The sequence below is a fragment of the Zalophus californianus genome, chromosome 4 (genome assembly GCF_009762305.2).
Source record: "Zalophus californianus isolate mZalCal1 chromosome 4, mZalCal1.pri.v2, whole genome shotgun sequence".
Lineage (NCBI taxonomy): Eukaryota > Metazoa > Chordata > Mammalia > Carnivora > Otariidae > Zalophus > Zalophus californianus.
Genome location: NC_045598.1, coordinates 40,850,632 through 40,864,373, shown reverse-complemented (window position 1 = coordinate 40,864,373; position 13,742 = coordinate 40,850,632). Strand labels below are relative to the sequence as shown.

The following is a 13,742-nucleotide window of genomic DNA, read 5'->3' as shown; positions in this document are numbered from 1 at the left end:
ATAGAGGGAAGGAAATGACTAAGAACTGCTAATATTTTAAAGATGGATATGGCCTCACCATTCAGTTTAACACATACACCTAATTTTAATTTCCATCATACTTGTTAAAATGGCTTGTGTGTGAGTTATTGTTTACAGACTAGAGATCCAATGGTATTTGTGGCAAAATGGAATCCTACTTCTAATGCCAGCTAGAAGACATTGAATGGACGATAAGACATAGAATTTTTAAAAGATTTGGATGCTGGGACAGTTCTCACCATTTCCTACTTGATGGCTCACTGTACCTAAACACTGTGTAAACAATATGATTTGCACCTGCTTCCCTCCTGGGAGTCTGTAATTTTGGTATGTCCTAGGCAGTGGGTGCCTACTCATATTTTGGGTTCCCCTAGTAGACAACCCTTCACACATGTTGGTACACTTCAATGCTGGAGAAAATGAGTGTATCCTGTGTGACTCCACTATGAGAAGATTCTTGGAAGCTTGGGTCTGCTTCCTATGGACTCGTGCTCCTTTTTCCTTTGCTGATTTTGATTTGTATTCTTTGCCATAATAAAATCAGAGCAATGATTACAACTATATGCTAAGTGCTGTGACTCCTCCTATGAAATCGAAGAACAATCTAGATAACGTTCAGAGTGATGGACAGTTCCCACACTGACTTCTTTGCTTTCAGTTTATTTGGTCATGTTCACTAGAAATTCTCAGTGGAAAAAATTCTCCTTTGTGAAAAAGGTATGTTTTGACAATGGTGGTTACACAGTACTTGTGATTTATTCCTTTTCTCAAAGTAAATTTTAAAAGATCCCTGAAGGAACTATTATTTTGAACATGACTTAGCATACTTTTTCTGTATTTTTAGGACAGAGAAGTTGTTTTGGGCTGAATGGCGTCCCCTAAAATTCCTATTTTGAAGTCCTAATCCCCAGCATCTCACAATGTGACTGCATTTGGAATCGCTAAGGCAATTGATTTTGTCCGGACCTCTTCTCCCGTCCTATACCCTTCACCACCTAAGAACTATGTCCATGCTGACAATGAAAATTACCACTTCGATATAAATAATTCAAAAATTTATATTCCAGTCTAAATCTTTTTAAATTCCACGGTCTACTTGACAGTTCCAACTCAGATGTCCTCAAAGTGCCTCAAACTCAACATGTCCAAAAATGAACAAACCTTCTCCAAAATCTGGCCCTCTTTTAGGCTTCCCTGTCTCAGGGAATGACAGGACCATCTTTCTAGTTCTGTAAGACAGAGACATCCTTGGCACCTCCCTCCCTCTTACTCTTCCATATGTAATATATCACCAAGTTCCAGTGAGTTAATTTTCTACTGAAAAACTGACAGAATCTGTTTATTTTCGTATCTATTGCCAATACTCTAAAGTTCCCATTTCGTCCCCGGTGTATAATATTAGCCAGCAAAATCTCAATTTGTTCTCTATCCAGAAGTGAGAGCAGTCCTTTCAAAACAGGCTCAACTCTATTCTATGCCCTCCTCACACATACCTAAAACCCTTTCATTCAATAGCTTCCCACTGCTCTTAGGATGGAGGCCAAAGTCCTTAATAAGACTTCCAAAGCCCTGAATGGTCTGGTTACCTACCTGCCCTCTTTCCTAATCTAACAACTCACTGCTTTCTAGCCCCACTGGTTTTCCTTCAGCTCCTTTTTTAGAGCCATGATCTCTCCTATAGGAAGTCACAGTACCTGCTGTACTCTACATGAAACACTCTCCTCCATCACTACTCTGCTTAAATAATGCCTTTTCTTCCTTCAGAGCTCAATTCAACTTCTACCATCTCAGAAACCTTTCCTAACTCAACAGAGACCCTCATCTAGAGCCCAGAACACTTTGGAACCAGAATTAGACCTGTCTGCCTAGGAGTCATCATCCACGAGTCAGCAGGAGTCAGTCATCCCCCAAGAGAACAGGGCACTGCAGAACACTGGGGCGGCTACCTGCCATGGCTGGCTCTTAGCCAGATCCATCCAACTCTGGACATACCCATGGAGCCTGAGATCTATGGTGGTGGGGACCTCCAGAGTGATGCTGTCCTCCCCCACCCTGGATACATGCTACTTTTGAACCCTGAGCCATGGCCATGGCCTTAGGAAAGCTGAGGGATCCGGCTGGGAACTTGTATTTTGTTCTTCTTCTAGAGAGACTTTTCAGTTATAAAAGTCTCTTCATTTAGTCATTAATAAGACAATAAATATTGTTTTTATAGGCCTTCATTAAAAAAAAGAAAAAAGAAACCTTTCCTAACTCACCATTGTCCTCTATAACAGGCTTTTATACACCAAGTAACTTTTCTTCACAGCATTTGTCATAGTTGTAATTTTACATTCAGTTATAATTTGCATGTTTGTCTTCCCCACCAGATTGAGATCCACAATAAGAATTCATTTTGCTTGAATAAAGCAGATGAATAATGCAGATGAATAAAAGGTCAATTAAAAATCTTACCTACTAATAGCTAAAAACAATCACCCATTAATTTACTCTGGTGGGTTTTTTTCATTCATGTTTCTTTACGTTTCTTGGAACCCCTAGCCAATTGTTAAATACTTAATAAAGTTAGTGTACATGCCATAATATTGGGATTATACAGTTGTTTTTGTCTTGTTAGTATATTCTATAAAGAATGACTGATAATAGTACCTACTTTCAACCACTCCCCCAAATGTGAACTCTAAATAAGACTTTGAATACCTATTGAAAATGTTTACAAATTATTCATTTCCAATGTACAAGGATGCTTACAAAAATACTATGAATCAGTTTATGAAAATCTAAATCACTAAACTACTAATTAACATAAATGCTAGCACCTTCAAGGGTGATTCACTTGGCTGCCCTCACCTCTGTCTATAATTCATGAGGTATTTTGTGTTTATGCTAAAAAGGTGTGTTATTATCTGCATGATTATAAGTCTGATAAGGGCAGGGACTGTGTCTGTTTTGCTTACCAATGTATACTATTTACTAAAAAGACAGTACCTGGTACATCACAGGGATTTGATAAACATTAATGGATAACTGAATGATTTATATCAAAGCACTCATGTTCCTGTAATCCATGTCATATATTCATACCAGGATTTTGTAAACATGCTATGAAAAAACTGCTAATGATTTGGATTAAATAAAACCAAAAAGAAAACTCAATGTAAACTATAACCAACATTCCTCTCCAAGTGAAAATACCTGGTTTCTTGCCTCTTAAATTTCTACCTACCTATCTCATAGGAACTTCAATACATTAAAAACCAAACTATCTCTTTTACTTCCACAATCCTTCTCAAACTCAGAATTTATATACCTACTATAGGTTAATGATAGAGAAGTACAGTAGAAAGAACAGAGACATCTCATGTAATCTCAGCTCTGGCACTTACCAGGTATGCAACCCTAGGCAAGTTACTCAGTACCTCTAGGCCTAAAGTTCCACTTCAGAAAAATAGAATACCTATCTTAAGAGTGTTGTAAGGAATAACTAAGGAAATGTAAGTGAAGTACCTACTAACACAGGGACTCAATATTTAGGCCTTCCTATAACGGCACCACCATCCTTCCTGATTCCTCTGACTTGCCCTCCTTCCATTTATCTCCATCAACGGCTTTATTTTTTTTTTTAAGATTTTATTTATTTATTTGAGAGAGAGAATGAGAGATAGAGAGCATGAGAGGGAAGAGAGTCGGAGAGAGAAGCAGACTCCCTGCTGAGCAGGGAGCCCGATGTGGGACTCAATCCCGGGACTCCAGGATCATGACCTGAGCCGAAGGCAGTTGCTTAACCAACTGAGCCACCCAGGCGCCCTCCATCATGGGCTTTAATGTATTATCTTAACTACCATTTCCTCAATGTTGATAGGAGACACATATACTTGCCCTGTGAATTTAAATTTTGTGAAAGGGGGATTTCATAAAAGAAGCAAATATCAATTTAAACATTATCTTTCTCCTTAATGCTTTAATTCTCCACATCTTCATGCAAAAAAAACAAAATGAGAAGCCAAAAAAAAAAGCATTTGCAATAAAGAAAAAGAATTAAAATTAAAGTGTGTTAGGATAAGAAATGCAGCATCACAGGAGGGAGGAGAACAGAAAAGGAACAAAGGATTACAAAATACGCTGAGGCAGAGCAAAGAGAAGACAGGGTCAGTCACATAAAAAAGCAAGGTCTGATCTTCTGATGAGAAAACTCTCTGAAGCAGTTGTTTGTTAATATATAATGTTTATTTGTTAATATATGTTGTTTGTTATGAAGCATCTATAAAATGATGAATGCTGTGAAAAATATAATGGGCCCTAATCTTAGGACGTATACAAGCCAAGAAAGACAGAAACATATCAAAGTGTAAACATGTCTATTTGAAAGGCAGTGCATTAGGGGCGCTTGGGTGGCTCAGATGGTTAAGCGTCTGCTTTCGGCTAAGGTCATGATCCCAGGGTCCTGGGATCGAGCCCCACATCAGGCTCCTGGCTCAGCATGGAGCCCGCTTCTCCCTCTCCCTCTGCCTCTCCCCCCGCTCATGCTCTCTATCTCTGTGTCTGAAATGAATAAATAAAATCTTGAAAAAAAAAAAAAAGGCAGTGCATTAAAAGTTGGACCCAATTTAGGGAATACGATACAATTTTCAGAAACTAAAACAATGCAGTGGGTAAGTGCCTAAATAATGTGCTGAGGCTGGAAATAGTACAAGTCTGGTTTGTGGTAAAGGAAAAACAAAGTCACTGCTAAAGAATGCAGCTTGTCACCAAAAGCTGTATCCTTTCCTCCAGTAGGAAGTAAGAGTCAGCTCTTCTGATTTTCTCCTTACAGCCTCACAAGCTGCTGCTGGCACCACCCCCTCCCCAGCTGCAGTCTCCTACTGGGAATGTTTTCTCTGAATTTGCCAGACTGAAACTTAAGGCCATAAAATGGAGGATTGGGAATGGACAGTCTCAATGCATATTCTAACTCTGATATTCAGTGAATCATGACCCAAAACAACTCCAAACTAAACAACCAACCAACCAAAGTCCTCAAAGATTAGCATTAATGCAATTCCTAAATCATAAGAGGTAACAATTATACATATAGAGGGTATAAGAGACAGCATTCCATTTATGATACTGACAAATGATATGTCGTTTTTGTTAAGAAAGTATACAAACTAGAGTGATCTGCATGGAAGAAAAACACTGATTCCACGGAGGTGGTTTGGCATTTGCTTATTTTTTTTAAAGATTTACTTTTTTAAAAACGATTTTATTTGAGAGGGGAAAGGAGAGGGAGAAGCAGACTCCCCGCTAAGCACAGAGCCCCACTCGAGGCTTGATGCCAGGACCTGAGATCATGACCTGAGCTGAAGTCAGACGCTTAACCCACTGAGTCACCCAGGCGCCCCTTATGTGAGAGAGGGAGAAAATTTCAAGCAGACTCTCTGCTGAGCACGGAGCCTGAAGCAGGGCTCAATCCCACAACCCTGAGATCATGACCTGAGCTGAAATCAAGAATCAGACATTCACCTGACTGAGCCACCCAGGCGCCCCATATTTGTTTTTTTTTTTTAAATGAAAAGTTTGACTTCTTTTCACTACATAAATATTCACTGAGGACTTACTACACAGGGTTATTTGCAATATCCTAATTGGGGGAGGGTTGGTAGGCATTATCACCAGAGGTACTCTGTATTAGCAAGTCATTAGATAAGCTTATTCATTCATCTAAACCTCAAGACAACTGAAATCAAGGGCGCCTGGGTGGCTCAGTCGTTAAGCGTCTGCCTTCGGCTCAGGTCGTGATCCCAGGGTCCTGGGATCGAGCCCCGCATCGGGCTCCCTGCTCCGCGGGAAGCCTGCTTCTCCCTCTGACCCTCCCCCTGCTTGTGTTCCCTCTCTCGCTGTGTCTCTCTCTGTCAAATAAATAAATAAAATCTTTAAAAAAAAAAAAAAAAAAAAGACAACTGAAATCAAGGTCACATTTGAGCCCAAGCATGAATTTAAGTATATTTCTTGAACACCCAACCACACACATTTCAGATGCTGTTTTAGGTGAAGGAGATATAGTAACCAGGTAAGGTCTGTCCTGAAACCTAAATCTCGTATAGTAGGGGAATCCAGAGATAGTAAACAAGTGAAGATAGCTATCTCACCCACAGCTCCAAACTATCTCTCAATTGCCCATACCTGGCAACTTCTGGGGCAGGCATACATTCCAAAGGCCCCAGAGGCTAGCCAACATCTGATGACTTACACCTCCTGGTTGGTGAAAAGAGGGTGAACCAAAATCAGATTCCTTCTTCTCTTAGAATTGGAAAACTCAAATCAACTGACCTGAAAGGTCTTAGAGCAGCAAATAAGAGGCATGTAAAAACTGGGGTTATGAGGAGACATATGGTATTAAAGATAGATTAGAATTGTTGAGTGAGGGGAACTTGGGTGGTTCAGTCGGTTAAGCATCTGCCTTCGGCTCAGGTCATGATTCCAGGGTCCTGGGATCAAGTCCCACGTCAGGCTCCCAGCTCAGCAGGGAGTCAGCTTCTCCCTCTGTCCCTTGTGATTGCGTGCTCTCTCTCTCTCAAATAAATAAAATTAAAAAAAAAATGCTGAGTGAAGCAGACATTAGTAGAGCCCACAAATAAAAAACGCTGAAACCCCTGGGTAAAAGAAATGGGAGAGTGGCTGCTTTGGTTCCTTGACAGCTTTCTGCTTCTAATCCATGTGCATCATTAAAATATAGCATCTTTCCTCTAAGTTAATTTTGTCTAAAATAAGAGTCTCATAAGCACCACCACCATTTTCTTTCCTAAATTAGGGCTACCTTTTTCTTCTCAAGCAAACTGGTTTCGAGGGGAAATGGCACCCAAGTACTGACAAAGAATTTTTACCAGTGGAGCAGATCTCCAGCATAGCTGTGGGCCAAGAACTATTCCTCTCAGTGCATGAGTTATTGTTGTACCACTGCTGTGCTACAAAAAATACTAGAATTTCTCATTTAAGCATTCTATCTTTGCATCTTATCAGTTCAATGAATAATACACATTTCAATAACTGTTCTTTCTTAAATGGCAGGTGCAAATATAAGACTCCTAGTTGAAAGCTAAGAGTAGTATGCCCAAGAATTCTTTGCAAAACCAACCAGAGGGAGAATATGCATAGCCTTGAAGGAGTTAATAAATGAGAGCTTAAAAAAATGGTATTAATTCCAAAAAGAGTAAGTCTGTAGCAGCCAAAGTTGGCTTTGGAGCTCAGGAAGTCTGGTATTGCATTTACGGCACTAAGTTCTCTAACAGATACCCTCACTCTTCTTTTTTTAAAGGTTATTTTTTGAAGGACCAGGGCTAACATCACCAATAAAAATTAATTTCCTCCAAAGATTGCTAAACTTCAGTTGTAAGAATGTTGCAGAATTCTTTAAAGTGTTTATTTCTTGGATTCAAAGATTTTGAGGCTATAAGACCAGTCCATTAAATGTACACATTAAAAATACACATTGATTTCAAAAAGCATTGAAAAGTTAAAAAATAATTTTTTTTAAGTTTATTTAAGTAATCTCTACACCCAACATGGGGCTTAAACTACAATCCCAAAATCAAGAGCCACATGCTCCTCTAATTAAAGCAGCCAGGCTCCCCAAAAAACAGAGAAGTTTTTAAAAGTACATCCCAGCATTGAGGAAATACAGTACCACTATAAAGACCTACATTTAATATAACACTTACTGAACTATAATTCACACAACAGAATTAACTCATTTAAAGTATACAATTCACTGGTTTTAGTATGTTCAGAGTTATGTGACCATCACAATTTCAGAACATTTTCATCATCCCCAAATGGAATGCTATCTATCAGCTGTCATTCATCATTTTCCCCCCAAATTTCCCAGCCCTAGGCAACCACTAACCTGCTTTCTGTTTCTACTGATTTGACTACTCTGGGCGTTTCATATAAATGAAATCATACTAATGTGGTCTTTGGAGGCCTAAAACTTAGCATGTTTTCCAAATTTACCCATGTTGTACCATGTATCAGAACTTCATTCCTTTTTATTACTGAGTAATATTTCATAGCATTTACGTACCACCAGCTGTATGTGTTTAGCCATTTATCGGCATCTTGGTTGTTTACACTTCTTAGCTATTATGAATACGCTGCTATGAGCATTTGGGTACAACTTTCTGTGTGGATATATTTTGTTTCTTGGGTATACACCTAGAAGTACTGTGGATCACATGACAACTATGTTCAATCTTTTGAGGAACTGCCAAATTCTTTTCCAAAGTACTTGTACTTATACTGGAATTCAAATTTAAAAAGTTAAAAACAACAACAAAAAAGTACTTGTACCATTTTACATTCCCACCAGCAGTGTATGTATGAGTTCCAATTTTCCCACATCATTACCAAATCTTGTTTTGTTTTTTAATTATTATTATAGCTGCCCTAGGGGTTTTGATTTGTATTTCCCTGACAGCAAATGATATTAAGTATCTTTTCATGTGCTGACTGGCCATTTGTACTTCTTCTTAGGAGGAATGTCTATTCAGATCCCTTGCCCTTTTTGAAACTGGGTTTTGTCTTTTGAGTTCTTTATAGATCCTGGCCACCAGTCCCTTACCAGATAAATGATTTGCAAATATTTTCTTGCATTTTTATGGGTTGTCTTTTCATTTTCCTGATAGTATCCTCTAAAGCACAAGTTTTTTTTTTTAAGATTTTTTTTTTATTTATTCATTTGTCAGAGAGAGAGAGAGAGAGCACAACCAGAGGGAGAAGCAGGCTCCCTGCTGAAGCAAGGAACCCGATGCAGGACTCGATCCCAGGATCCCGGGATCATGACCTGAGCCGAAGGCAGATGCTGAACTGACTGAGCCACCCAGGCGTCCCTAAAGCACAAGTTTTAAATTCTGCTGATGTTCATCTTATATGTTTTTGGGTCACCGTTGCTTCTTGGTACCACATCTAAGAAGGCTTTACTTAAACCAAGGTCATGAAGACTTACTCCAATATTTTCTAAAAGCTGTGCAGATTTAGCTTACATTTAGGTACATCAACAATTAAGTCAATATTTGTATATGGTGTGAGAAAGGGGTCCAACTACATTCTGTGTGGATATGCAGGTGTCCCAGGACCATTTGTTCAAAGTTGAAAAGGCCTACATTTTAATGTGAGATTTTTCCTAGAAGCCTAGTGAAATAATTTGGGGTGCAGGTGAAAGGAGTAAGAATCTTACAAGACTGCTTATCTGAAGGAAACAGGGTGTCTTAAGAATGCCTAAAATTAGTCTGACCAAACAGATTTTCTACATCCTCTAGTCCGATCAGTTGCTGCAGCTTCTACATAGGTAGTTCCTACTTTCTAATGCATTATTCAATACCATATCCCTAACACTTGCCTTCTAATTGTTCATATGTGTTTCATGTAATATATTCTAACAAAGGAAACAAGAAAAATTATAGCTGTCTTATAATGATCCTCTTTAGAAACAGATACAGAGAATGCCCTGGATCTCAATGTTGAGACTATAGGAAATACCAAGTGTCAGCACCTAAAAGTCTGAAAGTGGAAAATCAGGTTTAATCTTTGGATTCTTCAAGTTCAATTCCACAATCAGGTCATCAGGAAACTGTTTTAACTAGTAAGAGAAATGGAGATTAGCAGAACATGGAATACAGAGTGCTTAAGTCCTCTTGGTAATGCACCCCCCCCCCCAAAAAAAGATTCCTAACCTGACCTCAACAGTAGAAATATAAAACAAGTTAGGATTACTAGAGATTACTAATCTTAGAAACCAAATGTGAAATTGTTCTAGCAAGGTTATCCAGTGATGTAAACAGAGATGGCCAGCTATTTACAAGTATTTTCTTTTTTATTTTATTAAAGATTTTTTTTTTTTTTATTTGACAGAGAGAGACACAGCGAGAGAGAGAACACAAGCAGGGGGAGTGGGAGAGGGAGAAGCAGGCTTCCCGCTGAGCAGGGAGCCTGATGCAGGCCTCGATTCCAGTATCCCGAGATCATGACCTGAGCCAAAGGCTTAACAACTTAGCCACCCAGGCGCCCCTACAAGTTATTTTCAAGCTAAAACTGACAGCACACTACTTTTCCCATAATTTCTACATGAGAAACACATCCAACCATCTCCTCTACCTTTACCACCACTAGGAATCAAGAAATTCACCTTGTAAAATCAAGAACCCAAATATACAGGTGAATAATATAAACCTAATATTTAATGGCTTTTAAAAACTAGAGCTCTAAAGACTGCGGCAACATGAGAAAATGCTTATAAAGTGATATTAAAAAGTAAAAGGATGCAAAAATATTAGTGTGTTATTACACATACATTAAAAAAATCTGCATTTGAAAGAATCATAAATACACATTGAAATGTTAACCATTGTTGCAAGAGAGTACTGAAAATGAGTTAATTTCTTTTCTATGTTAACATGTTTAATTTGCAATTATAAAAAGAAAACTTTATAAAGTTGGTATCACTAATAGCTAATTTTAAAAGTTACTGCTAAAAAATCTAATTTATAGGGGCTCCTGGCAGGATATAAATCAATGCACAGAAATCAGTTGCATTTCTATACACTAACAATGAAACAGAAGAAATTAAGGAGTCGATCCCATTTACAATTGCACCCAAACCACAACATACCTAGGAATAAACCTAACCAAAGAGGCAAAGGATCTGTACTCAGAAAACCATAGAACACTCATGAAATTGAGGAAGCCACAAAGAAATGGAAAAACGTTCCATGCTCATGGATTGGAAGAACAAATATTGAAGATGTCTATGCTACCTAGAGCAATCTACACATTTAATGCAATCCCTATCAAAATACCATCAACTTCTTCCACAGAGCTGGAACAAGTAATCCTAAAATTTGTATGGAACCAGAAAAGACCCTGAATAGCCAGAGGAATTTTGAAAACGAAAACCAAAGCTGGTGGCATCACAATTGCATACTTCAAGCTCTATTACAGAGCTGTAATCATCAAGACAGTATGGTACTAGCACAAAACCAGACATAGATCAAGGGAACAGAATAGAGAACTCAGAAATGGATCCTCAACTCTACGGTCAACTAATCTTCGACAAAGCAAGAAAGAATGTCCAATGGAAAAAAGACAGTCTCTTCAACATATGATTACATAGAAATAAAAATTAACTCATATTTTCAGTACTCTAATGCAACCATAGTTAACATTTCAATGTGTATGTATTGTTGGGAAAATTGGACAGCCATATGCAGAAGAATAAAACTGGACGATTTCCTTACACCACACAAAAAAATAGACTCAGAATGGATGAAAGACCTACATGTGAGACAGGAATCCATCAAAATCCTAGAGGAGAACAGAGGAAGTAACCTCTTCGATATCGGCCATAGCAACTTCTTTCACGACACTCTCCAAACGCAAAGAAAACAAAGGCAAAAATGAACTATTGGGACTTCATCAAGATAAAAAGCTTTTGCACAGTAAACAGTTGTAAAACCAAAAGACAATGGACAGAATGGGAGAAGATATCTGCAAATGACTTATCAGATAAAGGGCTAGCATCCAAAATCTATAAAGAATTTATCAAACTCAACACCCAAAGAACAAATAATCCCATCGAGAAATGGGCAGAAGACATGAACAGACATTTCTCCAAAGAAGACATCCAAATGGCCAACAGACACATGAAAAAATGCTCAACATCCCTCGGCATCAGGGAAATACAAATCAACTACAATTCAAAACCACAATGAGATACCATCTCACACCGGTCAGAATGGCTAAAATTAACAACTCAGGAAACCAGATGTTGGGAATGCAGAGAAAGGGGAACCCTCTTACACTGCTGGTGGGAATGCAAGCTGGTGTAGGCACTCTGGAAAACAGTATGCAGGTTCCTCAAAAAGTTGAAAATAGAACTACCCTATGACCCAGCAATTGCACTACTGAGGATTTACCCCAAAGATACAAATGTAGTGATCCGAATGGGCATGTGCACCCCAATGTTTATAGCAGCAATATCCACAACAGCCAAACTATGGAAAGAGCCCAGATGTCCATCGACTGATGAATGGATAAAGATGTGGTGTGTGTGTGTGTGTGTGTGTGTGTGTCTGTGTGTGTGTGTGTGTGTGTACAATGGAATATTATGCAGCCATCAAAAAACTGAAATCTTGCCATTTGCAATGACGTGGATAGATCTAGAGGGTACTATGCTAAGCGAAATAAGTCAGAGAAAATTATATGATCTCACTGACATGAGGGATTTGAGAAAAAGACAGAGGATCATAGGGGAAGGGAGGGAAAAATGAAACAAGACGAAACCAGAGAGGAGACAAACCATAAGAGACTCTTAATCTCAGGAAACAAACAGGGTTGCTGGAGTGGTGGGGGGTGGGAGGGATGGGGTGGCTGGGTGATGGACATTGGGGAGGGTATGTGCTATGGTGAGCGCTGTAAATTGTGTAAGACTGATGAATCACAGTACCTCTGTAAACCAATAATACATTATATGTTAATTAACTGAATTTAAATTTAAATAAATAATAAATAAAAAAAATACAGAGGCGCCTAGCTGGTTCAGTCAGGGGAGCATGCAACTCGATCTCAGAGTCATGAGTTCAAAGCCCCGCACTGGGTGTAGGGATTATTTAAATAAATTTTTAAAAAAATTTATAAAAATCCAATTTTTAAGCTGAAAAAAAAAATAGAGATAGCTCGCAATGTGTATTTAATTCTGCTAAGAATATGACGTGTACACAGTGGAGTCTAATTCTACTTTTTAAAAATGGAGGTTAATTCACGTAACATAAAATTAACCAATTTAAAGAGAATAATTCGGGGCACCTGGGTGGCTCAATCATTAATAGTCTGCCTTCGGCTCAGGTCATGATCCCAGGGTCCTGGGATCGAGCCCCGCATCGGGCTCCCCGCTCCGCGGGAAGCCTGCTTCTCCCTCTCCCACTCCCCCTGCTTGTGTTCCCTCTCTGTGTCTCTATCAAATAAATAAATAAAATCTTAAAAAACAAAACAATTCTGTGACCTTTAGTACATTAACACTTGTGCATCCACTAACTCTCTACTTCAAAAATACTGTAATCACTCCAAATAAAACTCTGTACCCATTAGGTAGTACTACCCATTCCCCCTTCTCCAACCATAGGGCCACCATCTGCTTCTATGGACCTGACTACTCTGTATTTATCTTATAAATGGAATCACAGAATGTATGACCTTTTTGTGTCTGGCTTCTTTCACTTAGCATAATGTATTCAAGGTTCATCTGTGTTGTAGCATGTATTAACTCCATTATAGTAAGATATAGTGAATCAGTCAAATATATATATTTGAGAGTTCCTTGCATGTAGGGTATGAATATTACCTAAACAACATTTGGTTTCAACAATGCATCTTGGGATGCAAAGGTATACAAATCAGTGGAAATTAACTTTGTTTTTTACACTTAAAGTATAAAACTATAAAACAAGGATGGTTAACAAACTTCAAAATATTTTTAAAGTTCATAAACCACTCTTGATTTAGAATTATGTAATGAAATCCAATGACTTGTACTTTTGATAGCACCTCTATTTTAACAAAAGATTAACTGAGAGATAGGTACATACATATGCTGTGTGTCAGAAGTCAGGAAAATTTGGTTCAGTCTGGTGTTAGAAAAGAGCTGTGTGACCCTGTCGCATCCATTCAAATCTCCAAAAGCAGAGGAAAATGTT

At 38.5% G+C, this 13,742-nt stretch overlaps 1 protein-coding gene across 1 annotated transcript in view; it reads right to left on the bottom strand.

Annotated features, from left to right (window-relative positions):
* RNF11 (ring finger protein 11) overlaps positions 1 to 13,742 on the bottom strand; it is a 39,753-nt gene that overhangs the window by 9,188 nt on the left and 16,823 nt on the right. The window lies entirely within an intron of this gene.